The sequence below is a fragment of the Procambarus clarkii genome, chromosome 39 (assembly GCF_040958095.1).
Source record: "Procambarus clarkii isolate CNS0578487 chromosome 39, FALCON_Pclarkii_2.0, whole genome shotgun sequence".
Classification (NCBI taxonomy): domain Eukaryota; kingdom Metazoa; phylum Arthropoda; class Malacostraca; order Decapoda; family Cambaridae; genus Procambarus; species Procambarus clarkii.
The window spans coordinates 7,839,780-7,867,237 of NC_091188.1; positions in this window are offsets into that span (position 1 = coordinate 7,839,780).

Genomic DNA, 27,458 nt, shown 5'->3' on the forward strand with positions numbered 1-27,458 from the left:
TGTGGTTGATTGTTCAATAAATCCCTGAACTATATGTTTAACAGATCTCTCACCCTGTCCATGGAGGATAGAAGAAAATGTATATATATACTGGTTAGCATTGTAAATGTGTGGCCACGTCTGTAGTAGAAAATAATAATAATAAAAAAATGCATACTGGTGTGTGTGTGTGTTGCTGATTATTTTATTAGATTATACTTTGTTACATATTTAATTCCACTCATGATAAGTCCCTCGTGAGGTTGGAACCATAACTGTTGCTGTCTTCAGGTTGTCCACGAAGCTCGTCCCGGTGCTCAGCACTGAATACGTCGTCTTTATGCATAACAGTAAGTCAGCCAACATCTCTCTGGTGTTATGAGACGCTGGTCAGTTGCTGGTCAGTTCAACTAGAATAAATTCAAGCGTCTGCAGATGAATCGTCTTGCACGGTTCTTTTCCTTTGCCTACACAGGAGAACGGTGCACACTCAAGACGTGAACGAGTTTTTGCACTTCGTGTAAGATTGTACTGCAACTGTTGCCAAACAGGTACGAGATGCGTCATATAGTTTTTTTTTTAACTGGACTCCAAATTACAGCATTTTAAGTTTTTGTCAAGCAGTGCTTCCTAGATTCACTGCGTGGTTTATCATTGTCATTGAGAGATCAAGTTTCACTATAAAGATGTTTAACTGCATTGCTGAGCGCTCCTTGCGTTTGTTGCAGCTGCAGCATCATGCTGACTAGCCATCATCGTCGCCTGTGCTCGCTCAGCCGCATATGTAACCTACAATCGCCAACCCGAGGCAGATATTGCCTCACGCGGGATTTATCACCCTCACACTAGATGATATTTCCCCGCTCGTGAAAGTTAGAATCCGGACAACACCGTGGCTTTAAGGTTCACGGATGAGAAGGTCGACGACGGGTATAGACATTAAGGAATTACAATACGAGCAAGTTCTTCCATGTAGTCACTAATTACCTATAAGACAAGGGGGGCCTAAGGTGTCGTGTTGCTAAGCTTCGCCCGTAATACGTACTCCTATACCAGGTAAAAATAAAATTGCAGTGATCAGTGCAACAACACCATTGATCTTTTTTGTCCATCCAGTTGTTGATGGCAGGTAGTGGAGAGGTTCAACAAAGGACCAGCAGCATAGTGCCCTTTTCTGATAACATATGATCAACAATAACAATACATGATGGTAAAAACTTGTGTCATTTGTTGCTACATTCGTCTCAAAAAATTGGACAGTGATTGGCAGCATGAATGGATTAGCTGTAAGTAGATTTAAACTTCATCTGCCTCTTTTCAGAGACAGGGTTATATCCTTTATAGGTCTTTAGTAATTAGCTGTGTTTCCACTTCAGCCTCATAACTGTTGAACAATCTCCCGCTGTCGATATTGGACTCGTAATGGCCTGGTCCCATGTCCACCCCTTCTCCCCCCACTTCTCTCTCTCACACACTTACTCTCACTCTCTCCCTCTCTTTTTCTCTCCCTCTCTCTCTCTCTTGGACTTTAGTGGAGACTAAAGCATTGAACTAGAACCTTACATTCATCCTGGCCAGCAAAAAGGGAGCTCCTTGAAGCACGAAGGTCTCACTCTGGAGGGGTTATTAATGGGTTCATCCATCCAGTAAGAAACCGTGGCAAGAAACCCCATCATCATCCTCCTCCTCACGTAGTCTGGGTTTCATAAGTCCACAGGTGAACCCAGCCCTCCTCCCCCCCCCCACCCCCAACATTCATCCCCTCCTCCCGTCCCCCCCTCCTCCTTAAAAAATAAAGGAGAGCAGCGTCACTCCATTGCCTCAACCATCTGCAATATTGTCCTCCGCTCTCATAATAGAAGCATAGGAACGTCGCCCCAGGAAGCGAGTGGCCGCAAGACGTTGGATATCACTCTTTTGCCCCCGAGGCAGGTGAGGTGAGGGAGTTACAAACATGTGGAGAGAGAAGGGGGGAGGGGGGGGGGGAAGGGGGAGGCGTGCCACCGTAATTGTGTAATGATGTAATTTGCTCATGTTTTAAAAGTTGATCGCATTTGAAGTGGGGATTTTTCCTCTGAGTTCCGTTCGACTCACGTGACAGGATTTAAGGCTTCAGGTGGTGTCTGTTTCAGTGGTGTGCCCAGTGGGCGAGGGCGTGAGTGACCACCAGCAGGGGGGGGGAGCCACGAGGCGGTCCCTCCTGGAGCCAGGGTCGGGAGGGAATGAGTGACCAAGGGGAGGATCTGGAGGACAGGTGGACGAAAGTGTGTGGAACTCCGGGAGACCTGAGTGTTCACCGAGTGACCCGCCGCCGCGACTTTCACGAAAGAGCGGAAGTTGGATGCTGAACTCCTCTCCCACCCCTCCCAGCCTCTCCCACCCCTCCCAGTCTCTCCCACCCCTCCCAGTCTCTCCCAGCCTCTCCCACCCTTCCCAGCCTCTCCCACCCCTCCAGCCTCTCCAACCCCTCCAGTCTCTCCCACCCCTCCCAGCCTCTCCCAGCCTCTCCCACCCTCTCCCACCCCTCCAGTCTCTCCCACCCCTCCCAGTCTCTCCCACCCCTCCCAGCCTCTCCCACCCCTCCCAGCCTCGCCCACCCCTCCCAGCCTCCCCCACCCCTCCCAGCCTCTCCCACCCCTCCCAGCCTCTCCAGTCTCTCCCACCCTCTCCCACCCCTCCCAGCCTCTCCCACCCCTCCCAGCCTCCCCCACCCCTCCCAGCCTCTCCAGTCTCTCCCACCTGGAGATAAATGAGCTGAAGCACAACTCCCGACACAAACAGTAGACCTTAACAACATTCGCAATGACTGCCACCTTATGAAACACATAATTATTGCAGAGGTCCATAATACAATTATGGGTTTCAAGAACAAGGCTTCGGGCAACAGCAAGATAAATAAGAAGGTATTATCCAACCTACTAGTGATTGCACTCCATCAATACACTTGTATAGTAAATGTAGCTCTTACATCTGGACTATTCCCAACATCAAGAATGCCACAATAAGATTAATCCTCAAGCCAGGTAAACCCCCAACCCAAACTGAAAACTACAGGCCAATTTCCCTCCTCGAAGTACCAGGCAAAATATTCGAAAAAATAATCAATCAGAGACTTATGAAGTACATGGAAGAGGAAGAGAAGTATAACACCAGGCAACATGGGTTTAGACACCTCAGAGGAGCCCATACAGCTAAAGCCCTGATCTACGAGCATGTAGCTAACGCAGAGTCGAAAAAAGATCAGTGTAATATAGTGCTTAGAGACGTTTTGAAAGCCTTCGATAAAGTTTAACACACAGGCCTAAAATATAAGATATCTGAGCTAGGACTTCCTCAGAGATTTACTACTACTCTCTGCAGCTTTAAAGACAACAGAACTGCTAGCCTTAATATCGGCAACTACTTGGGTAGCGTAATAGAACTGAAAGGTGGAGTACCACAAGGAAGCTATGTCTCCCCCACTCTATTCAACATATATACAGCTGACCTACCCCAACCCCAACATGGAGAATACATCACATATGTTGACGATGTCACCCAAATAATATGCCAACCGGGTCCATCAAAACCCCTACTTGCCGACAAGACCAAGGCAGCAATTGAATCCATAAACAACTTTGAGAAACAATGGAAAATCAGCACAAACAAAAGTTCCAGACAATACACATTGGAAAAAGAAACCCAGACCTCATTATCCTTAACAACCGCCCATCCAATTTACGGATCTAGGCAGAATGCTGGAACTCTTGATCAATAAAACAGGGATAAAAATTCACGTAAGGGACCGACTAAACAAAGCCAAAGCAGCCTTAGGGAAACTGAGGAGATTCCGAAGCCTCAGTACGAACATTCAGATACACCTATGTAAGGCTCTAGTTCGGCCGCATCTAGAGTATCCCCAGTACCACTACACACCTTAAAGAAAACTAACATGCAAAAACTGCAAACAGTGCAAAATCAGGCACTAAGGAGAGCAGCAAAACACCGTCCACCATATGATCAAACAATCCTGGAACTCCATGAACTCCTGAACATACAGCCACTAAACATCAGATTGCAGCACCAAGCCATCAAGGTGTGGAACACCATCGAAATGTTAGAGAACCCAGTGTTAGAAAGATTACTCTAAGATGAGACGCCCCGCTCCCATAGCTGGTGCCCCATGAGCCTCGATTCACTAGATGAAAACCAAGGCCCATAGCACATAATTCCCAGGTGAGAGACCGACCAGTAATCCTCCAATAATTGGAAAAAATTGAGTATATATATGTGTGTGTGTGTGTGTGTGTATATGTATATATATGTGTGTGTATATGTATATATGTTTATGTGTGTAAATCACGAAAATTAACACGTGATGAAAAATGTGACAGTGTCAGACCATGGATAAACAACTTTGAAACAAATAGGTTCAATTGAAACAGGAATTTCCTTAAGTACTTTCGTATCTTAGCATCATCAGAATGCTTTACATTCACCAAGATGTACTTCACCAAGATTACATTCAAGATGTACTAGGTTTACATCTTCAGAAGAAATAATTTACAAGTCAAGTATTGGACATATATATAGGCAGGAGAGAGAGGTGAGGTGAAGTGAGGTACAACAAAAAATGAATGAGAATTAGGTGAATATATAAAAGAACTATACAAGGCCTATTGGCCTATTACAAGGCTCCCATTTATACACACCATAGAATAAGAGCTGCAGCAATAGGCCTATACATGGATAATAACAGCATAAGATAGTAAATATTTACAATGAATTAGTGAGACAAATGTGTATCAATGATCCTACTCAAATCGCCCTCTAATTGATCTATCAAAAATAGATCGAAGTTATATAAACCACTGCTAATGTTCAAATTACATTCTTTTGTAATCTGTATTAAAGCAGATTCAGTTATGTTCCTATTGAAAGTACTTTTACAATTTGTTATTGAAGAAGCCATCTCCCAATCAATTTGGTGAGATTTTTATGACAAATGGATAAACAGAGCATTAGACAATTGGCCATGTCTTACAGAGTATTTATGTCGTGAAATTCTACATTTCAAATCTTTAGATGTTTGCCTAACACAGAACCTATTACAGTCTTTACAAGGTATTTTATAAATGACACAATTATCACTACGAGGGCTGTGGCTCTCCGCGTCGCTGCCCCAATAAACACCGAATACAGGTGTATTTGCAGCGAGGCAGTGGCCGACAGGTACGGATGGCATGGCCTTCTCTGCCAAAGGACAGGAGGATGGCATGCAAGACACGGCGAGATTAATGAAATTAAGAGAAGCCTTACTACAGCCGATTGTCCAGCAGAGAGAGAGAGAACCGTTACCTAATGCCCCGCAACTCTGATGAGCCAGTCGGTCGCCCAGACGGGATCACGGTGAACTCCTGGAAGAATGGTAGACAGTTGGTGTGGGACTACATTTGCGTTTCAACTGTAGCCAACACCTATGTTGACTTCAGTGCTGCACAGGCAGGAGGTGCTGCCAATCACCGGGAAGCAGCCAAGTCACGTAAATACAGAGACCTTGATCACCACTACAATTTTGTCCCCTCTACCTCAGACACACTTTGTGCCTGGGGTAAAAGTGCTGCAAATTTTTTGTAGGAGCTGGGTTCAAAGCTAAATGAAACAACTAGAGACCTTAGAGCCGCTAATTTCCTCTTTCAGCGCCTTAGTGTGGCGATCCAGAGAGGAAACGCTCAATGCATCCATGGTTCCTGCCCGCCATCTGAGGAGTTGGAGGAACTCTACAACCTGTGACGAGTAGCCTTGTACACGGCATGTAACAAATGTAACCAATGTTGTAACCCTGTTTGTGTAATGAAATTTTAAATAAAGTGAGTTTTATATATATATATATATATATATATATATATATATATATATATATATATATATATATATATATATATATATATATATATATATATAAATATATATATATATATATATATATATTGTGACGATAATCTCTTTCAAGAGAGATTGAGCCTGCTCTTCCCTATGTCATTTACGTCATGTTACAAGTACAAGATACTATATTGAAGATACGTCCACCAGTATCGCCAAACGTTTTGCCCAGGAAGCAAAGCGTACCTTGCACCACCAGACACGCCGGCTCCTCCGCCCGTCGTCAACGAGCAAACTACCCATTCTCCGCCTGCCTGCTCCTGACTGGCTGGTGTGTCGCCGACCGCACCTGCACCTGCACTCCCCCCCCCCCCTACCTGAGTCGACGTCTGGGCCTGCTCACACCGTATTCCTCAGAATATCTCTGTGCTCTTAGGAGTTGACATCTCTCTCTGGTAGACTAAAGCCCTGGCTGTCGTGTACTAATGGAGGTGGCAGCTTAAGCCAGTATTCTCAGCACCTGATTATTATTATTATTAGTCTTGCACTTTGTTTTATTTTAGAGTAAATTTCACATCTATTAATTATTCATGTTGTTTTGTTTGTTGACTTGTTTTGAATTTTACGTAAGCCAAGGGATTGTCTTTGTTCATATCTTGTTTTCTAAAGTAATTAAAATTTCATTGTTTATATTTTGTGTGTCTTCCCATTACCTTACCACAGACAAACAGGCAAGCAGTCTCTTTTTTTTCTGTAAATGTGACAAGGCATTGCCACCTGCCATTGGAGGACTGCCGAACATCAACACTCCAACACTTTACCGTCACAATGTATATATATATATATATATATATATATATATATATATATATATGTCGTACCTAGTAGCCAGAACGCACTTCTCGGCCTACTATGCAAGGCCCGATTTGCCTAATAAGCCAAGTTTTCCTGAATTAATATGTTTTCTCTATTTTTTTTCTTATGAAATGATAAAGCTACCCATTTCATTATGTATGAGGTAATTTTTTTTTATTGGAGTTAAAATTAACGTAGATATATGACCGAACCTAACCAACCCTACCTAACCTAATCTAACCTATCTTTATAGGTTAGGTTAGGTTACGTAGCCGAAAAAGTTAGGTTAGGTTAGGTTAGGTAGGTTAGGTAGTCGAAAAACAATTAATTCATGAAAACTTGGCTTATTAGGCAAATCGGGCCTTGCATAGTTGGCTGAGAAGTGAGTTCTGGCTACTAGGTACGACATATATATATATATATATATATATATATATATATATATATATATATATATATATATATATATATATATTAGTTGATTTTAACTCCTAACTCCATACACTGCAAGTAAGTTTAGTCTACAATCATCAGCAGATTTCCTAGAATTGATCAAATCTACCCAGCCCGATGGAATCATCGCTTCCCTGGACGTTGAATCCCTTTTTACCAACGTCCCAGTCGACACAACCATAGGAATGATACTGGACAGAGTATACAGAGACGAGAGCACCCCGAAATTAGACATACCTGAGCCACACTTGAAAAGTCTTCTCGAAGCATGTACAAAGGAAGCCCCTTTCATCAGTCCACAAGGAGACATGTATTTACAAATAGACGGAGTAGCAATGGGCTCCCCCTTAGGAGTTTTATTTGCTAATTTTTATATGGGAACCATCGAAGATAGGGTCTTCAGTAGCAGACAAAAACCAACTGTATACTGCCGTTATGTAGATGACATATTCGTAATAGTAAAAGACTCAGATGAACTAATTGACCTAAAAAGACACCTAGAGAGAGAGTCAGTACTCCGATTTACACATGAAAATAGTGAAAATAACAGCCTGCCATTCTTGGATGTACTAATAACAAAAACAGGAACCTCTTTAAGCACCAACGTATATACCAAGCCCACCAACATAGGATTATGCCTGAACGGTAGAAGTGAGTGCCCCCAAAGATACAAAGCCAGTGTTCTCAATGCTTATATTCGTCGAGCGCTTTCCCACTGCTCTGAATGGAGCAACGTGAGTAGAGTTTGAAAGAGTAACTCAGGTATTGGTGAACAACGGATATAGCAACGCGGAAATAAACGCTGCTATAAGAAGACACTTGGACCGTTGGTATAATTCAGAACCTAGAACAGAAACCATAACACCCCCAATAAAATTATATTACAAATCAACCATGCACAGTGAACATATAAAAGAGGAAAGAATAATGAAAGAAATAATCCGTAAAGGAGTAAAAAGCACTACTCCTAACCAAAACATAAACCTGATAATATTCTACAAAACCAAGAAGACTTCCGAACTCCTTATCAAAAACAGCCCGAAGCCGACGGAGAACCCTCTACAGCAGTCAAGCGTTGTATACATGTACACTTGCCCCCACGAAGGATGTAACCTTCAATGTAAGTACATAGGTATGACGTCGACCAAGCAGACGAGGCGTTTGACATGCCATCTTCAATCTGGTGCCCCTAGGAATCACATGAGACTAGCCCATGACATTACTCTAACAAGAGAAATGTTGAACAAGAATACTTGCATAATAGACAAAACCCAAGATTCAAGAAGATTACAAATTCTTGAGGCAATTCACATAAGAATAGAGCGACCTACCATGAACACCCAAATCACGGAACTATTTACTCTACCCACCATGAGAGTAAGGACAAGACAAGAACATATCGATGCCAACACAGAAGACAATGTCCAACATAACAGGCCAATTACACTGGATTAATCTCTGTGTTTAGATAGGAGATGCCTCGTATGGGCCAATAAGCCTTCTGCAGCCCCGATGTTTATCCCTTATGTATCCCCCCATGTTTTCACCTTCATTGTATTATATATATATATATATATATATATATATACTAAAAGAATAGGGGTGGTAGGAAAAGACAATATCAAAGTGTTCAGTGAGGATCCACAAGGTCTTCTCTGAGTACTCTTTATTTTCTTCTCCGAGGCAATGGGTAACTACACTTGCACAAGAGGTGGTACCCCTTTTTGGTTAAAAAAAGAAATATATATGTAATGTGTATATATATATATATTATATATATATATATATATATATATATATATATATATATATATATATATATATATATATATATATATATATATATATATATATATATATATATATATTATTAAATATGACCGAAAAAGTAAGATTAATAATTCTAACACGAATTTTCTCAATCTTTCGTACATTTCTTTTCAGTGCTGGTGGTAATTCAAAAATCAATTCTCCAAAATTCATTTTTATTTCTAGTCTGACGCGACACTTGAGCACGTTTCGTAAAACTTATTACATTTTCAAAGACTTTAGTTTACACATACACAACTGAATAGAACTTACACATCTCCGATTTGTTTATATCTACATTTGAGTGAGGTGGATGGGGTGAGGTGGTATTAATAGGGTATTAAATTCATCAACACAAGACAGAACACGAAACAATGGGTATTGAATGGAAGTGATTGTAGAAAGCCTATTGGTCCATATTTCTTGATGCTTCTATATTGGAGCGGAGTCTTGAGGTGGGTAGAATATAGTTGTGCATTAATTGGCTGTTGATTGCTGGTGTTGACTTCTTAATGTGCAGTGCCTCGCAAACGTCAAGCCGTCTGCTATCGCTGTATCTATCGATGATTTATGTGTTGTTTACTAGGATTTCTCTGGCGATGGTTTGGTTGTGGGAAGAGATTATATATTTTCCTTAATGGAGCCCTGTTGCTTATGCATCGTTAAACGCCTAGAAAGAGATGTTGTTGTCTTGCCTATATACTGGGTTTTTTGGAGCTTACAGTCCCCAAGAGGGCATTTGAAGGCATAGACGACGTTGGTCTCTTTTAAAGCGTTTTGCTTTGTGTCTGGAGAGTTTCTCATGAGTAGGCTGGCCGTTTTTCTGGTTTTATAGTAAATCGTCAGTTGTATCCTCTGATTTTTATCTGTAGGGATAACGTTTCTATTAACAATATCTTTCAGGACCCTTTCCTCCGTTTTATGAGCTGTGGAAAAGAAGTTCCTGTAAAATAGTCTAATAGGGGGTATAGGTGTTGTGTTAGTTGTCTCTTCAGAGGTTGCATGGCGTTTCACTTTCCTTCTTATGATGTCTTCGACGAAACCATTGGAGAAGCCGTTGTTGACTAGGACCTGCCTTACCCTACAGAGTTCTTCGTCGACTTGCTTCCATTCTGAGCTGTGGCTGAGAGCACGGTCGACATATCCTCTTGACATACCAGAAAATATTCTAAGGAAACTACTCCAAGCTTGTACTAAAGAGGCACCCTTCTTGAGCCCGGATGGGCACATGTATAAGCAAGTAGATGGGGTCGCCATGGGTTCTCCCCTAGGTGTCCTGTTTGCAAACTTCTACATGGGTACAATCGAGCAAAAAGTCTTAGTCGACATGAACTTGAAACCGGCCATATACTGCAGGTATGTTGACGACATTTTTACACAGGTACCTGATGTCAGACATCTGCAGGAGCTGAAGGAGGCATTTGAGCAGAGTTCCGTGCTGCGTTTCACTTACGAGATGGAAAAGGATGGGAAGCTGCCCTTTCTAGATGTAACAGTCATGGAAAAGAGTGGAGGTTTCCACACTGCAGTCTACACTAAGGAAACGAACATAGGAATGTGCCTAAATGCCAACAGCGACTGCCCAGACAGGTACAAGAGGAGTGTTGTTAACGCATATGTCGACCGTGCTCTCAGCCACAGCTCAGAATGGAAGCAAGTCGACGAAGAACTCTGTAGGGTAAGGCAGGTCCTAGTCAACAACGGCTTCTCCAATGGTTTCGTCGAAGACATCATAAGAAGGAGAGTGAAACGCCATGCAACCTCTGAAGAGACAACTAACACAACACCTATATCCCCTATTAGACTATTTTACAGGAACTTCTTTTCCACAGCTCATAAAACGGAGGAAAGGGTCCTGAAAGATATTGTTAATAGAAACATTATCCCTACAGACAAAAATCAGAGGATACAACTGACGATTTACTATAAAACCAGAAAAACGGCCAGCCTACTCATGAGAAACTCTCCAGACACAAAGCAAAACGCTTTAAAAGAGACCAACGTCGTCTATGCCTTCAAATGCCCTCTTGGGGACTGTAAGCTCCAAAAAATCCAGTATATAGGCAAGACAACAACATCTCTTTCTAGGCGTTTAACGATGCATAAGCAACAGGGCTCCATTAAGGAACATATAATCTCTTCCCACAACCAAACCATCGCCAGAGAAATCCTAGTAAACAACACAGAAATCATCGATAGATACAGCGATAGCAGACGGCTTGACGTTTGCGAGGCACTACACATTAAGAAGTCAACACCAGCAATCAACAGCCAATTAATGCACAACTATATTCTACCCACCTCAAGACTCCGCTCCAATATAGAAGCATCAAGAAATATGGACCAATAGGCTTTCTACAATCACTTCCATTCAATACCCATTGTTTCGTGTTCTGTCTTGTGTTGATGAATTTAATACCCTATTAATACCACCTCACCCCATCCACCTCACTCAAATGTAGATATAAACAAATCGGAGATGTGTAAGTTCTATTCAGTTGTGTATGTGTAAACTAAAGTCTTTGAAAATGTAATAAGTTTTACGAAACGCGCTCAAGAGTCACGTCAGACTAGAAATAAAAATGAATTTTGGAGAATTGATTTTTGAATTACCACCAACAGTGAAAAGAAATGTACGAAAGATTGAGAAAATTCGTGTTAGAATTATTAATCTTGCTTTTTCGGTCATATTTATTACTATATGTCTACAGGAAAGACTGCTACCAAAATATACTAATATATATATATATATATATATATATATATATATATATATATATATATATATATATATATTATATATATATGTGAGTATGTATAAATCAATACATAATAAACATAAATAGCCTTAAAACAGAACATGTGTGGAAACATCAGGGTGTGTGTATATATATATGAATGCTACACAGTATTCATCTATAGACATCCATATATGCTGAAATACATGTGAAGAACCTCTCACACACTCACAGTTCCCTGACAAGAGAGAGTAAGTTTAGCTTAGCTGCCAACACCCACACATCGTGTGTCAGCAAGGCGGACAGCCCGCCTGCTTTCATAACTCTCACTATATTTCCCACTTCTAAACTTTCCTTCACCTATGCCTCTCCTTCCTCTTTACTCTCCCCTCCTCCAAAAAAAAAAAACCTAACCCCACGCCCATGCCATCTTGATTAACCTCCAACGTCTCTAACAATATCTTCAAAATTACTCCTCCGCCCCTGCTATTTGTGTTAACTCTAACCCCCTTCAATCTCCACATATACTATCTTTTTCCTATGCAGTCCCTTTCATTCTTCGAAAATCCCAGGACATCTTCACTATGTGATTCTCTCCAATCTCCAACATCTTGTCTACCTTTTTGGGTATTTCGGTTTCTCCGACAGTTCTGTCGCCTCCTCCCGACACCGTCTAATCTGCCTAACTCCTGTCATTTTCACCCACCTACACTTCCACCTCCTTCGTCCAAATGGATTCCCTTTAATCTCCAACAATTCTGACATTCATATTCAGCCTCCTTCAGTGGGCAACACTTATGTGTCTTCCTACACTCACAGGTGAGTACGTCAGTGTACAACTGTACGTTGCCTGCTGGTGAACGTCTCCCTACACTCACAGGTGAGTAAGTCAGTGTACAACTGTACGTTGCCTGCTGGTGAACGTCTCCCTACACTCACAGGTGAGTAAGTCAGTGTACAACTGTACGTTGCCTGCTGGTGAACGTCTCCCTACACTCACAGGTGAGTAAGTCAGTGTACAACTGTACGTTGCCTGCTGGTGAACGTCTCCCTACACTCACAGGTGAGTACGTCAGTGTACAACTGTACGTCCCCTGCTGGTGAACGTCTCCCTACACTCACAGGTGAGTACGTCAGTGTACAACTGTACGTTGCCTGCTGGTGAACGTCTCCCTACACTCACAGGTGAGTACGTCAGTGTACAACTGTACGTTGCCTGCTGGTGAACGTCTCCCTACACTCACAGGTGAGTAAGTCAGTGTACAACTGTACGTTCCCTGCTGGTGAACGTCTCCCTACACTCACAGGTGAGTACGTCAGTGTACAACTGTACGTCCCCTGCTGGTGAACGTCTCCCTACACTCACAGGTGAGTACGTCAGTGTACAACTGTACGCTCCCTGCTGGTGAACGTCTTCCTACACTCACAGGTGAGTACGTCAGTGTACAACTGTACGCTCCCTGCTGGTGAACGTCTCCCTACACTCACAGGTGAGTACGTCAGTGTACAACTGTACGCTCCCTGCTGGTGAACGTCTCCCTACACTCACAGGTGAGTACGTCAGTGTACAACTGTACGTTCCCTGCTGGTGAACGTCTCCCTACACTCACAGGTGAGTACGTCAGTGTACAACTGTACGTCCCCTGCTGGTGAACGTCTCCCTATACTCACAGGTGAGTACGTCACTGTACATCTGTACGTCCCCTGCTGGTGAACGTCTCCCTACACTCACAGGTGAGTACGTCAGTGTACAACTGTACGCTCCCTGCTGGTGAACGTCTCCCTACACTCACAGGTGAGTACGTCAGTGTACAACTGTACGTTCCCTGCTGGTGAACGTCTCCCTACACTCACAGGTGAGTACGTCAGTGTACAACTGTACGTCCCCTGCTGGTGAACGTCTCCCTATACTCACAGGTGAGTACGTCACTGTACATCTGTACGTCCCCTGCTGGTGAACGTCTCCCTACACTCACAGGTGAGTACGTCAGTGTACAACTGTACGCTCCCTGCTGGTGAACGTCTCCCTACACTCACAGGTGAGTACGTCAGTGTACAACTGTACGCTCCCTGCTGGTGAACGTCTCCCTACACTCACAGGTGAGTACGTCAGTGTACAACTGTACGTCCCCTGCTGGTGAACGTCTCCCTATACTCACAGGTGAGTACGTCACTGTACATCTGTACGTCCCCTGCTGGTGAACGTCTCCCTACACTCACAGGTGAGTACGTCAGTGTACAACTGTACGCTCCCTGCTGGTGAACGTCTCCCTACACTCACAAGTCAGCCCCCGTGTACTACAACACAAACTCTGCTGTTAAACGTCTTAGCCATTTTCCCAACGGAGAGCTGCACACAAGGACTACGAGGAAGTGGCTCTTCTCCACATATTATACAAGCCCCCTTTCTAAAGCTCAACTTGAGAGCTGACTGACAAATCAAAGACCCAGCGATTAGAGCTTGTCTTTCCGTTGTAACAGCTGAACTCTTGATGCATTCAGCTTCTGAGGACTTGAGAAAAATAACTATACTACCCCGCCCTTCTCCTTTGTTACCGGTACATTGATGACGTCTTCCGCGTAATGACAAGGGGGGAACAACAGCAGTGCAAGCCTTTCACAGGTGGGCAGACTATACGTCCACCCAGCCCAATAATTTACCCTCGAGATCCACGTCGAAGCTCTGCCAGTTTTTATTTTAAGATAGGGCCCAAAAGTTGCAGAAGTTACAAGTATACATGATCAAATACCATTAAAAATTACTAAGCATATGCCAATATAATAGATGTTCGCCTATTATACTCGATTGAGCGGAGATTGTCTCTGTGGATCACACGGAGATACAAAATATGGCATCAGATAATATGGCAAGGGACATTAAAATACTCTCTTTGGAAAAGAGACAAAAGATATCCATAATCGCTTCCTCTCCTCGCCGTGGCCACTACAGAGATAATAGACCTCTGGTAAATTCAGGTAAAGGTACATTACGAAAATATTTAATAACTGGAAAATAGTTTTATGCAAAATAAAAACTGTTTTTGTTTTAGCGGGTTTTCTTGATATTAGAATCATTTAGTAATTCTAATTAACTTTCGCCGAGCCCTTTTAATTAAAAAGAGACGCACTCTGAGTTTTTTAAGTCAATAGAATGATGCCCCCAAAGTCACTTAAATGAACAGAGGGATACTCCTAAATTCCCTTAAGTCAAAAGATGATACCCCCCAAAGTCCCAAAGTAATAGCAGAATGACCCTAAATCCTTAATCAAGTCAACAGAGGGATGCCCCCAAAGTTCATTAAGTCAATAGAGTGACCCCCTTTCACTCTGTGCCTGCTCCACCAGGTATGACTGATGGAACTACTTGCATTTTTTCTAAACCCTTGTCATTATTTTTCCCCCATCAACTTCGAATCGTTGCCTTTTATTTGCAGTCTCATCATCACCACTACTGATCATTTTAAACAAGGTGTCGAACTTTCTATCGTTCAACTGGTTTCCAATTTCAGGGTCCAACTATTTCTGAAAAGGCTCTCAATTTATCCATAAATGCAGTTGGTAACACTCTTTCAATCATTCTGACAGCCCTATCTGTCAAGACCCTTTCCCACACTGCCTGCCCTGCTACATAAGTGCTATTTGGGATTACAATCTCTCACTTAAACAGTAAATTTTCCGGCCACTAGAGTAACCCACACTTTGTTGACCAGACCACACACTAGAAGGTGAAGGGACGACGACGTTTCGGTCCGTCCTGGACCATTCTCAAGTCGATTGAGAATGGTCCAGGACGGACCGAAACGTCGTCGTCCCTTCACCTTCTAGTGTGTGGTCTGGTCAACATACTTTAGCCACGTTATTGTGACTCATCGCCTGCACCCCACACTTTGTGAGGTCATGTACGTAGCTCCGCCAGATTCTCGAAATGAGAAAAAAATTCTCCAACATTACAAACTGGTAAGACTCTCCTCTCATCCTCGCAGACCCTCGACTGTATATAATCCTCCTTTAGACACTGATCAATCATCCTATAGCTAAGAATCTTTCGATTTTCCTCGTCCTTATGCTGAACTTGGAAGGAATTATCCGTTCTCTCGTGTACTAACCTCAAAGCTTCCAATTCATCTTTCTACTCTGAGGTCTGCATTTCTTTCTCACGATCCCATCTAAAGGCATAAAATTTCATCCCCCTTTTTCCATCCTGTTTGAACTCCAATCTTACCCACTCCACCTGCGAGTCCCACTGTTTGAGGCTCTTTGCTAGACCCTGAAATGAGGCCTCACATATTTATCGAGCCCCCCCCTCACCTGTCACTACACCCGCCTGAAGCAGTAGTCACCTCTGTTCTACTCAACACCGTCACTACTGTCCGATATTTAGGATGAATTCTGCCTCTTGTAACAGAAATCAGTTTAACTCTTGTCACATTTTCGACCCAGCACATTGCAACCCCAGAGTGTTTGCCAGTTTGCTATATTTCCATCAGTGTACATAATAGCCGCGCTTTTTGCGTTATACAATTATCAGAATTGTATTCACAGCGTCACATTATGTGTCTCTGGGAACATGTTTACAGCTGTTTACTCTACACTTAAACGCTTAAAACAAAGTCACATGTTTACTACTAATTCAGAAGCTTCACAGACTGAACAAATTAATAGATGGTCGGTCAACGGGAGTTTACCTAATTTTCTGTGCTGGTGCACCCTGTACCAGACCTGTCTACGTACTACGCAGCGTACGTAATCTCTGGCTCAGTCCTTCACGAGAACTGTTGAGTCAAGTCCTCCACGAACAGTAGTGTCAAGCTGCCAGCTTACCTCTGCTTCGCTTGGCAGTTTGACACCACTTACTTCTATTTCAGCCCGCAAGTGCGCCTCCACACACCCAGCATACAGGACTTAATACTAATAATAATAATAATAATAATTATTATTATTATTATTTTCAACCACAGACGTGGCCACACATTTACAATGCTAACCATCATATATACATTTTCTTCTGTCCTCCATGGACAGGGTTAGAGATCTGTTAAACATATAGTACTGTGGTTGATTGTTCAGCTCACAGGACTGTACCCGTGGAGTCGTTCACGCAACACCCTCCCCCCCACCGTCCCCAACAACTACGATTCCCGGGACTCAACGCTCGGCGTCCCTCGTTATCCCGGATAACACAAGCTTACACCAGTGAGTATCGCTGTATGACGTTGTATCACACTATCTCTGCTGACGTTGTAACCCGGTCCTCGTCGACGGCACAGCACCTGCCGTTGTTCATGACGTGACTGTTATCCGACTTTCCTTAATTGCCACGCATCATAATATGACAACAATGTTAACAGAAGCAAATGATTACATACCTTAAAAATTGGCGGATTCCTCTCACAAGATGAGCTGTTTACATTTTACCTGAAATGACATGAAACCTAATTACTTATGTTCTTTTTGACATGTTTTTATACATTAAAATTCTCATATATCACATAAATAATCATATTTTAATCCATTTGTATAAACAGCGTACGTGAAGGTAATGTTTTAGCATCAAGGTGTTCCTTACCTTATACTGAAGGACGAGGGCGCTGGAGTACCTCGTCTAGTGAGGTCAAGATGGGTCAAGTGACCTATTATTGTCTTCATCACGCTCGTATACACAAACTTATCAAGACAACTTAATATTTCCGCACAAGACAAGAAACACTGTACGAAGAATTAGACGCAACAAAACGAATGTAGTCTTGCAAGAGCATTTTAGACCTTTCTTCCTCTACTATGTCCTGTAAAACACTAAACTGTCCCGAGTCAACACTTCGCCACCTTATTGCTTCTTATTTACAAAAGCATCTCTAAGCATCTCTTCTCTAAGCATCTTAGTGCTTCTTATTTACAATTATTACTTAACCTATCAACGGTATAGGTTAAGTAATAATTGAAATTAAGAAGCAATAAGATGCTTATCTTAACATACTAAGAAGGTTAGGTGAGGTCGGTGTTTTCTATGAGGCTTTTCAAGGTAAACTACAATATTTACAATCAATTAGTATGTCACATATGCACTTATTAAATAAGCCAATATTGACTATACGCAAGTGCGAGAACGGGTTGCGCACATAACTCCGGGAAAACTTCAGTATATTTTGACGACATTGCCAGACAAGAATCTAGTAATTAAGGTACTTACACTCTTTAAAACATTAAAACTGTACTGTGAACTATCAGGCATTAACATTGCAACATCCGGTCTCAGTAAATCACTTTAAGTAAACACCTGTTTGTATTATCCATCAGAAGTGGTTAAATTTTTCAGGCTAACGTTTCGTAGTTCCGTGCCACTCACCACAGCACAGCACTCACTGACCATACAGAATGACTCAATGACCTGACAACACTTCCACAGCCTTTACTGCTCCAAGCGGCGGACACCCCAACGACGCACCGATTAATTTTAACGTATCGTTAACTTAAAATCGGCGTTTTCGTAAATATAAATTAATATTGTTATATATTAGAACTTGCTGTATAGTAAACATATTACGTGGACTGAATTCCGGCTCCCGAGTCGCCTTTAATTTGTTACATTTAAATATAAAACTACTGAGTCAGTCTTCAGCATCTTATGGAGTTTGTATGTTTAGGTCAGCATTCAAATACACCTGTTTATGAATGTAAAACATTACATATAATTATATATATCATTATTTTATTTTTGAGAAACTGCCGATTTTGAAAACACATCTCGTTAAACTAGCTGAATACCACTTGGAGGAGTCGGGTGGTGGCTGCGGACGTGAGCGGACGAGTTTGGTCACTCCTGGCTGCCTAGTTGCGCCTTGCGTTTGTTGTGGGTTGGTTGGTCGCCCTGCAAGTGGTTATTCCACTTGTTTGTTGGGTGGCTTCGGTTTGCTGAAAATGGGGCTGTATTCTTCCCCGCTCCGAGTCAGTGGGGTTAATGTTCTCAGAGTGTAAATACTACTGGAATAAGTGATACACTTTTCGACGTCTTGGGAACGAAAATTGAGAAACTGATCGGCTTGCAAGTACTTCGCAACAACATGGTGGTCGTCAATTTTGCCACGGCTGTGTGCTTTGTAGAAACTTTTAAGATAAATATGAGGGTAAGGATGTGAAGTTAAATGACGGGGGAATGATTTTATGAATATCAAGAATTTAAGTTTGTCACTGGGAGACCTGGTGTCTGTGGCACCTTTCTCGTGGGTAACCTGCTATCTTAGGGGACCATGCGAGGGAGACTACTGACAACTACCTGCGTCTTGGCGACATTCTGTCTCGTTGTTGCCAGAGGGAAGGAGCAAATGTTTTCCATTGTTTTAGTGCGTTGGCTACTTTCCCTTCCCCCATTCCACTTCACTTGAACTTCACTTATGTTGTGGTGCGGGACGCTCCTTATGAATTGCCGAATGACACTAGTGCGTGCTTGCACATTATGGGCAAGTGGTGGAGGTTCGAATGAATGATCGTGCGTATGAACCGGTGAAGGTGCTGCTTAATGGGACGACGACGGTCAAAATGGTTCTCGAGAGGAGTATTCCTTCTTCTGTTAGTGATGGGCAGGTCGATACGTATTCTGTACTCTGGGGAACCGAAGACGTGTTTTATATGTGGGCAGTCCGGTCATCTGGCCGCTGCTTGCGACGTTGCGTTGACGGATCGGGTGACTGTGCAACCCGTCCTCGACTCAAGTCCATTACATCCAGCGGTCGAACCCACAGACACATTCATAATTTTTTACATGCTGTTCATTCAAAATGGGATTTTTCTCAACTATAAATTAATATTGTAATATATTAGCATATTGTGCATATATAGACATAGGTTAGGTTAGGTGATTAGGTTTTTTTTGGCGATTATTTGTATTTGTAGTACGTGGGTGAAGCATTTATAGCGTTGTGGTTCGAGCAAAATTCGTCAGTGAAGCACTTATTCCGGAAGTGTTCGATCGTCAGCAGTTGAGTCATGAGTAACAGCCCGTCCTCCAAACAAAGACCCAAAAGTGATTCCACCCACCCGCCAAACTCCCTGTTTATGAATGAAAATGATTTACACACGACTCACATCTGATTTCGTTCGAACACTGACGAATTTTGTTCGAATCACAACACTGTAAATGTTTCACCCACGTACTACACATACAAATAATCGCCAACAGAACCTAAACACCTAACCTAACCTACGCCTAACTATACATATAATTTTTATGTATTATAATATTAATTTATATATGAGAACAAACCAATTTTTAATACACAGTATGTTGAAATAGATGAATGGGTCTGGGGAAACGGCCGCTGCTTTAACAAGCCTAGTGTGAGGACAGGACGAAGTATGCCTGTGCCTGGTGCCTCCATTGTGCGAGGTGATACAGTTGTGCCTGGTATTCCTGGGGGTGTTGAAGTGCCTCCTGATGGTGGACGTTCATCTGATGCGTCGACTGATGCAGAATGGTGGGGCGTGGTAGAGGATGGGCAGTGCCGAATGTCGGGTGATGGGTTGAAGTTAACTTTACGGAAGGGCTCTGTGGACTCTCCTGATTGTGACACCCGGCCGGCTGAGGGTTTGAGTAGTCCGGTTGACCGTGAAGATCATCCCGTGTGACGTGCTTATCCTTCCTCAGCTGTGCTTGTGATGCCTCGAACAATGACTTGTTCCACGATTAATGTGAATGGGCTCAACTGCCGTGTTAAGCAACTTCATCTTGGGCTGCTGGCTACATTTCATAGACTGGATGTGATTTTCGTCCAGGAACATAATGTTACACCTGTTCAGAAATTGGATGACCTGAAATGTTATTTTGGCATATTGTTAAATCCGCCCTTGTTGTCAAAGGGAGGAACGATGATTTTGGTGGTGAAACGGGCAGGTATAACAAGTATTTTTGGTTCAGAATTGGACGATACTGAGAATGTGTTATATGGTCGTGTGTCGTTTCTGGGACGGCATTACCCTTTTTAAAGGTATATGCTCCTCCGGGGTCTAACCAGAGGCAGGAGAGGAAGGAATTAATCTCCTCTGGTTTGCTGTACTAATTGTGTAAAGATTCTATGCATATAATATTTGGTGGTGATTTTAACAGAGTGACCTCGGAGAGGGACTGTAGCACCAACTCCCTGGCAGCTGTATCGAAGGCATTGTTGCAGACACTGTCCTGTATTGGTCTCTGTAATGCTTATAGCATTGCAGTGGGGGTACTGTGTTGCCTTATGTTAAAAATGATTATGGTTCTTGGATTGCCAGGATGGCCGGTATGGCAGGGTTCTCGGCTGTGATACCGGTCCCAGTTAGTTTTACTGATCACTGCATGGGTTTTTTTCCGGGGGGGGGTGGGGGGGGGGGGGGACCAAAAACCATAAAATACAACGGTACCGAAGCCCCAAATAAAACAAAGCATCAGCTCCACACCATACAACAAGAAGACAGAAATGTAGCATAGAACAAACAGAATAACACTTCACGAAAAACACAGAGCAACAAGGAACATAGAAACAGGAGAATCCATAAACAGAACAATTAAAATATAGAGGAACACACAAAAAGTAAACTCGCATCACCCAGACGGGATGTGCCAAGCATGGACATAAAATACAAAAGTACAAACAAAAAATCGAAAACACAAGAAGCATAACAAAGGAAATTTTACATAGGATACATAATACAGGGAACAAAAAGTGTATTCGTGTAGGGAGGAATAAAGGGAAACTATAATAAAGGACACAGGAATGATTATGGAAAACATAGGGACAAGCCAGAAGGGCCACACGAACACAAGCAAATGAAACATAAAAATAATAACAACAACAAATTCGTACACATACATCACTTAGTATACTTTCGTGGATAGATGGGCCCTCAGGAACTGCAAACAGTACACCTCCCATAAGAGCTACTCATCGGCGGGAATATCCCCAGCCATCTTCCGGGAGTGCAACATATAATCCTTAATGCCAGAGACGAATTTCCGCACGCTCAGCACCCACACCGTCGACAAACACCAAGGGACCGGCATTACTAGTTCCGTCGCAAATGAGTCCACATCTTCTATCTCCACAGCTCTCACTGATGGGGCAATCGCCCTCCCAGAAAGGGCCGGCAACACTGGGGGGTGGCACCACCGGCTGCGAGGGAACAGAAACCCTTTACACAGCGTCCAGCAGCACAGAAGTCTTCCGGACAGCACTCTTTTTCCGAACTGCATCCTTCTTCAGGACCATAACCAAGTCAGTACTAGCACCACTACTGACAGCAGGGGTAACAACCTCGCATGCCGTTGAACCCAGAACCGGAGGCACAGGTACGAAGGCCCCCACACAACCCACCGCCAGAGAGACAGAGGCACCTTCCACCACCACGCCCTGACCAGTACCAGATACTGCAAGAGTCGCATGCCCACTACCATCACACGTCATAGCTAGTGTCACCGATCACCGTATTCCCCCACCTTCACCCAGGCGACACCCCAAGGGGGAGACAAACTTAGAGCCCTCCTGGAATGCTTCGACTCCGGGCACATATTGTCCGAACTGTCGACCTCCTCCCAAGATGCCGCAACAGGACCACCAGTAAGCCGCACACAATCGCACATCGCTTGATCACGCAACAACTCGGCTGCCTCAACCACCGGTGATACCTGACCACACACCGACACGGAGGGTAATGCATGAATGTCCACAGAGACACTCAACTCACACAACCCATCATTACATGGCAACGCACGTCCACAGACCTCCGCAGAAGACACAGCATCTGGAGTCGGGGCAGGCCTCGGCAGTGGAAAAATACCACTCACCACATCCCCGAGGCCCCCATGTTCCACCAGGGGTGCAGCAGACGCCGGCCCCGACAAACGCTCCACCACCCCCGATGGCGCAGGCACAACAACCACCACATCACTCACAGAGTCCTCCTGAACCTCCAGAGAAGGGAAATCCTCCTCCCGGAACTGGTTTACATGCGCCCGCTTGGCACCCAGCAGCCTTGATGGCTCAACAAGCCACACCGAAAACAGGTCCGCTGCTGACCTGCATAAAAACTCCGGATATAATATCCCATCAGGAGCACTGAAGATGGTATTTCAAACGTAAGCTGCATCGTGAGGGTCCGGATCCCATTGGGCACACCCTTCAATCGACTAGATGAAATGACATTCATCTAAATGTTCAACATTCGGTCAAACTGCTCAAAATATCAGCACAGCAAGGCATCAGGGAACTCGAAGGGTGCACCATGGACACTCACGTAAGTCGTAGCACCACTGCGGTCTGACACGAGCACATTCCCAGCACCCGTGGGGCACTGTAAACAAGCGCCCAACATAACGGCCCTCAATACGTGCCGTTTCTTCATTTCCGCGTTGAAAAACATTATTCCTAGTTACAGTGTATGCTGCACCAGCCCTGCCATTGACAGGATTAAATGACCCATCAGTGTAGATTTAATCTAAGTCATTTCTGGCTTCTTTATAAATTTCCTATAGATACATGTGCATTATTTCTTGTGGTATTATGTTGGACGTCATTGTTGTCATCTCATTGAGGATAATCCTGCATAAGTCATCTTCCCAGAGAGATAACCTCTCAACAGGTAGGAGCTCACGGGCTTGCTCAAGCAGGTGAAGTTCTTCGAGGTAGCAAACTGATCTGTGAGCCATTTTTTGTTCCTGTTTTCTCCTGTAAGGACAACAGAACTCAGTTTTTCCTTGGCAATATCAATGTAATGGGGATCTCTGGGCATTTTAATTGTAAGCTTAGCATTCAGTTCCTTAATTCTGCTTTTAACACTGGGGAGGGACAGCTTCTTTCGTAGATTAGATGTTTTTGGCAGTTCTTGGGACTACAAGAATGATTGTCATGGCATTATTTTGTATGCTTTCAAGTTTTTTTTTTATATATATCGCTTTGGGAATAAGGGCACAAATCTGGGATGGTGTGAGCATTTTGGGAAAATATTATTGTAAACTGCGTGTAGGTTGTCTGCTAAACCTGCCAGCATACAGGAATGTTGCCTTTGTGACCCCTCCATATTACTTGTGTGTGATTGACGTTTTGCAGAGTATTCACCACGTAAAGGATTCTGTACAGTTGCCGAGCAGAAGCATGAATGAGCTACTGCTCCCCGGTGCATCGCCTGTGGTGGAGGCTGTTGTTTGTTGTTATTTTTAGATCTAGCTACTCAGAACAAAATGTCCATGAAGTATGGGCTATAGTGAGACCGTAACAGTGGTGGAGGGCAGCGTTCCCTCTCTTTAACTGAGATGAGGTGTGGGGAATGTTAATGTCAAGTATATTGAGCCGCGACAACGGGAATTAATGTACAGTTACTTGTACGAGTCCCTCCCTACCAATGCTAGACTCCACGTGTTAGGTATTACGGGCAGTGACGAGTGTGGATATTGTGGTGGTCCCGAGACTCTGCTACATGTTTTCTATTTTTGTAAACATAGAGATGCTCTCGTGGCCTGGTTGAGAGGCACGATTACCGATTACCGCATTGTGTGAGGATAATGTCATTGTTGACCCTTTGAGAACGTTGATGTTTAGTTTCCACTCCTCCAGTATGAAAGTTTCTGTCTGGCTACATTGGCGGTGTTACTGTCGGATCATATATTTTGCTTCAGGATATGGACGCAGGAAGGGTATTCTGTGGACAGGACCCTGCAGTTTTTACAGGGTCTGGTACGGTACAGTATTTAGGGTTTATGGATGTTGCTTGGGGATGGTATGGAAAATTATTTTACAGATAGTTATGTACGTGTTTTGCAGTACAACTTTGGTTTTAAGCCCTATTGTTTAGGTTGTTCGTGTTATTAAGATTTGTTCACACTGTTATTTTTTTCCTTATGTTCTGCTATTTTCCCCCTGTGAATGTTAATGTTATGTATTCTGTTTTTGTGTTTTAGTTTGCGATTGTTACTGTGAAAACTGTTCTTGATTTAAGGTTTGTGTATTCTGCTGTATTTTCCTGTACTATGGTTCGCGATTTGAGTAATTGTGTTTTATACCAGTAACACTATGTACTCACCTAGTTGTGCTTGCGGGAGTTGAGCTTTGGCTCTTTGGTCCCACCTCATAACTGTCAAACAACTGGTGTACAGATTTCTGAGCCTACTGAGCTCTATCAAATCTACATTTGAAATTGTGTATTTAGTCTGAATCCACCACATCACTGCCTAATGCATTCCATTTTGTTAACTACTCTGACACTGAAGAAATTCTTTTTAATGTCTCAGTGGCTCATTTGGGCACTCAGCTTCCACTTGTGTCCCCTTGAGAGTCCACCTGGAGCTGCCATGAGGTACAGCTGGCCTCTGGTAGTTTGGGGTGTTTCCCGTTTTCGTCGCCAGGGGGTGTGGGCGTCTCTGCCCCCCCCCCCCCCCTGCTGTTGCTGCATGGCTGCGTGTTGACGTGGCGAGCTTGCCATGAGAGGCCATCTTCCTCCTGTTGTGCGGGTAAACTCCGTGGGCCTGGAGTTCACTGGTCGTGCTGTATATGCGGACATAGAAATGGTTATGTGCAACATGCTCCGTATCCCTGTGATGGCCATCTACGGTGTTGAGCTTGTAACTGCCTACCGAGTTGTTATCAAGTTCGTGATGGAGGAGGAGTACGGTGACTTCCTCCATCGTTACGAGGGGCGTTCGTTGCCGTTGCCGGGTGGTGCCGGCTCTGTGTCCATCTCGGACCGTAGTGGTGCCCTGACTTATGTCAGTGTGCATGCGGCGCCCTTGGAATTTCCCCAGGACCTCCTCCGACGTTACTTTCAGAGGTTTGGAGTGATTGTCAGTGTGCGGATGAACACGCTCTCCTCAGGGAGGTATGTAGGTAGGCGGACGAACATTCGCACCTTGGGGATGCGCCTGCGGTCCGATATTCCATCTTCGGTCCGGCTTATGGGGTACTACATCCGGGCGTACTATACCCGGCAACCCCGTACCTGTTTCCAGTGTGGCCTGATGGGGCATCAGGCTGCCGGGTGCGATGCGGCTCCGGTTGCTCACATCAACTTGTTCCGAGAAGAGGATTTCCCGCCGCTCCCTCTAGAGGAGGACTCCGGGGGTGAGGAGGTGAACGTTCCGTTAACTGATGAGGCTCCCCCAGCGTCCCCCGACATTTCCCCAGTTGTTGCAGACCCTCCTCCGGATGTTGCGGTGCCGTCGGATGATACTCCTGCTCCTGTTACTGGCCCTGCTGCTCCCGTGGGCCTTCCTGGTGCTCCCTGTGAGGCATCGCCGTCTGCTCACTCATCTTCGGCTGCTGAGCCTGGCCCTGCATCCTCACCTCGGGTCCTGGCTGTGCTGGGTGCTGGGGTTGCTGCGGAGCCTCCTGCTGTGCGTGGTCCGGTTTCCCCTGTGGTAGAGGCTGCTGCCGTTCTGCGTTGGGCGTCGGGTCGTCCGGCTGGTGGTTCCCATGTTTCTGGGTCCGCTTCCGGCTCTGACGATGTCCGGCCGGTGCCCAAACGTTCCCGGCGTTCGTCTTCTGCCTGGGCTGATGTTGGGGAATTCAGTGACTGGGTCTTCGGGTGTTGACGGTGTGGTTCCGGATACGTCGCTGTCTTCGCAGTTAGTAGTGGCGGAGGTCCATGTGCCTGCTGGTGCTGGAGCCGGTGTCTCGGAGGTGCCTTCGGTTCTTTCTCCGCCAAGGGAACTCTCCACAATGGAGGGTGGAGGCTTCCGCTTCCAGGGATGGTGTGGATCCTGGTGCTGGGCGTGGCCTGGTAGTGACATTACGGAAGATTCGCGCTGTCATGTGAGGGTGCTCGTTGGGAGACCTGGGGACGTGTTGCCGGCGTCCATGATGCCATCGGGTCATTGGTCAGCGATTGCCGAGTTGATGCTGGTTGACGGCCCGGAGAATTTTCATGGTGAGCAAGTTCCCTGCATGTGGGGCCGAGTGGCAGTTACTCCCCTCCTCAGTACTACCATCTGGGTTCCATTTTTGCGGGTGTTTGTTGCCAATGTTCCGGATGCAACCCGTTCTCGCACTTGCTTATAGTTAATATTGGCTTATTTAATAAGTGCATATGTGACATACTAATTGATTGTAAATATTTTAGTTTACCTTGAAAAGCTTCATAGAAAACACCGACCTCACCTAACCTTCTTAGTATGTTAAGATAAGCATCTTATTGCTTCTTAATTACAATTACTACTTAACCTATACCGTTGATAGGTTAAGTAATAACTGGATGCTGTGGGAAGCGTTTAATGTGCGGTTCCTGCGGGCCTGTTTTCCGGAAAAGTGTGTCCACTGATTTCTTGTTTATGTGCTTTATGACGTGATGTATGCCCCTCTGGCTGTTTGCTTGCCCTACTGTGTTTTTTGTTTTTGTTCTGTGTTGTTACTATGCCCTGTGTGTTATTTTATGCCTTCTATGTTGTATTGTTATGATTTTCTTGTGTTCTGTTTCATGTTGTGTTTTGTCGGCCCTTCCGGCCGGTGCTTCTGTTTTGTTCTCATATGTTACTACGTTTTGTTTTCTTGTCATTATTTGATTGATATGATTGCTTGTTTTCCCTTTTGTGTTATGATCATGTCTTGATGTAATGCTGTGTTCGGTTGTTTTATTGTATTTATTGTCTTTAACTTGCATGCTTGCATGTAAAAAAAAAAAAAAAAAAAAAAAAAAAAAAAAAAACTTGTGTCCCCTTGTTCGTGTTCCACCCGTGGTTCGTGTGCTCTCTGATGTGTAATGTTTTATTATGGTTTCTTGTGCTGTTAATAAAATTGGTATTTACCCTCCCCTGGA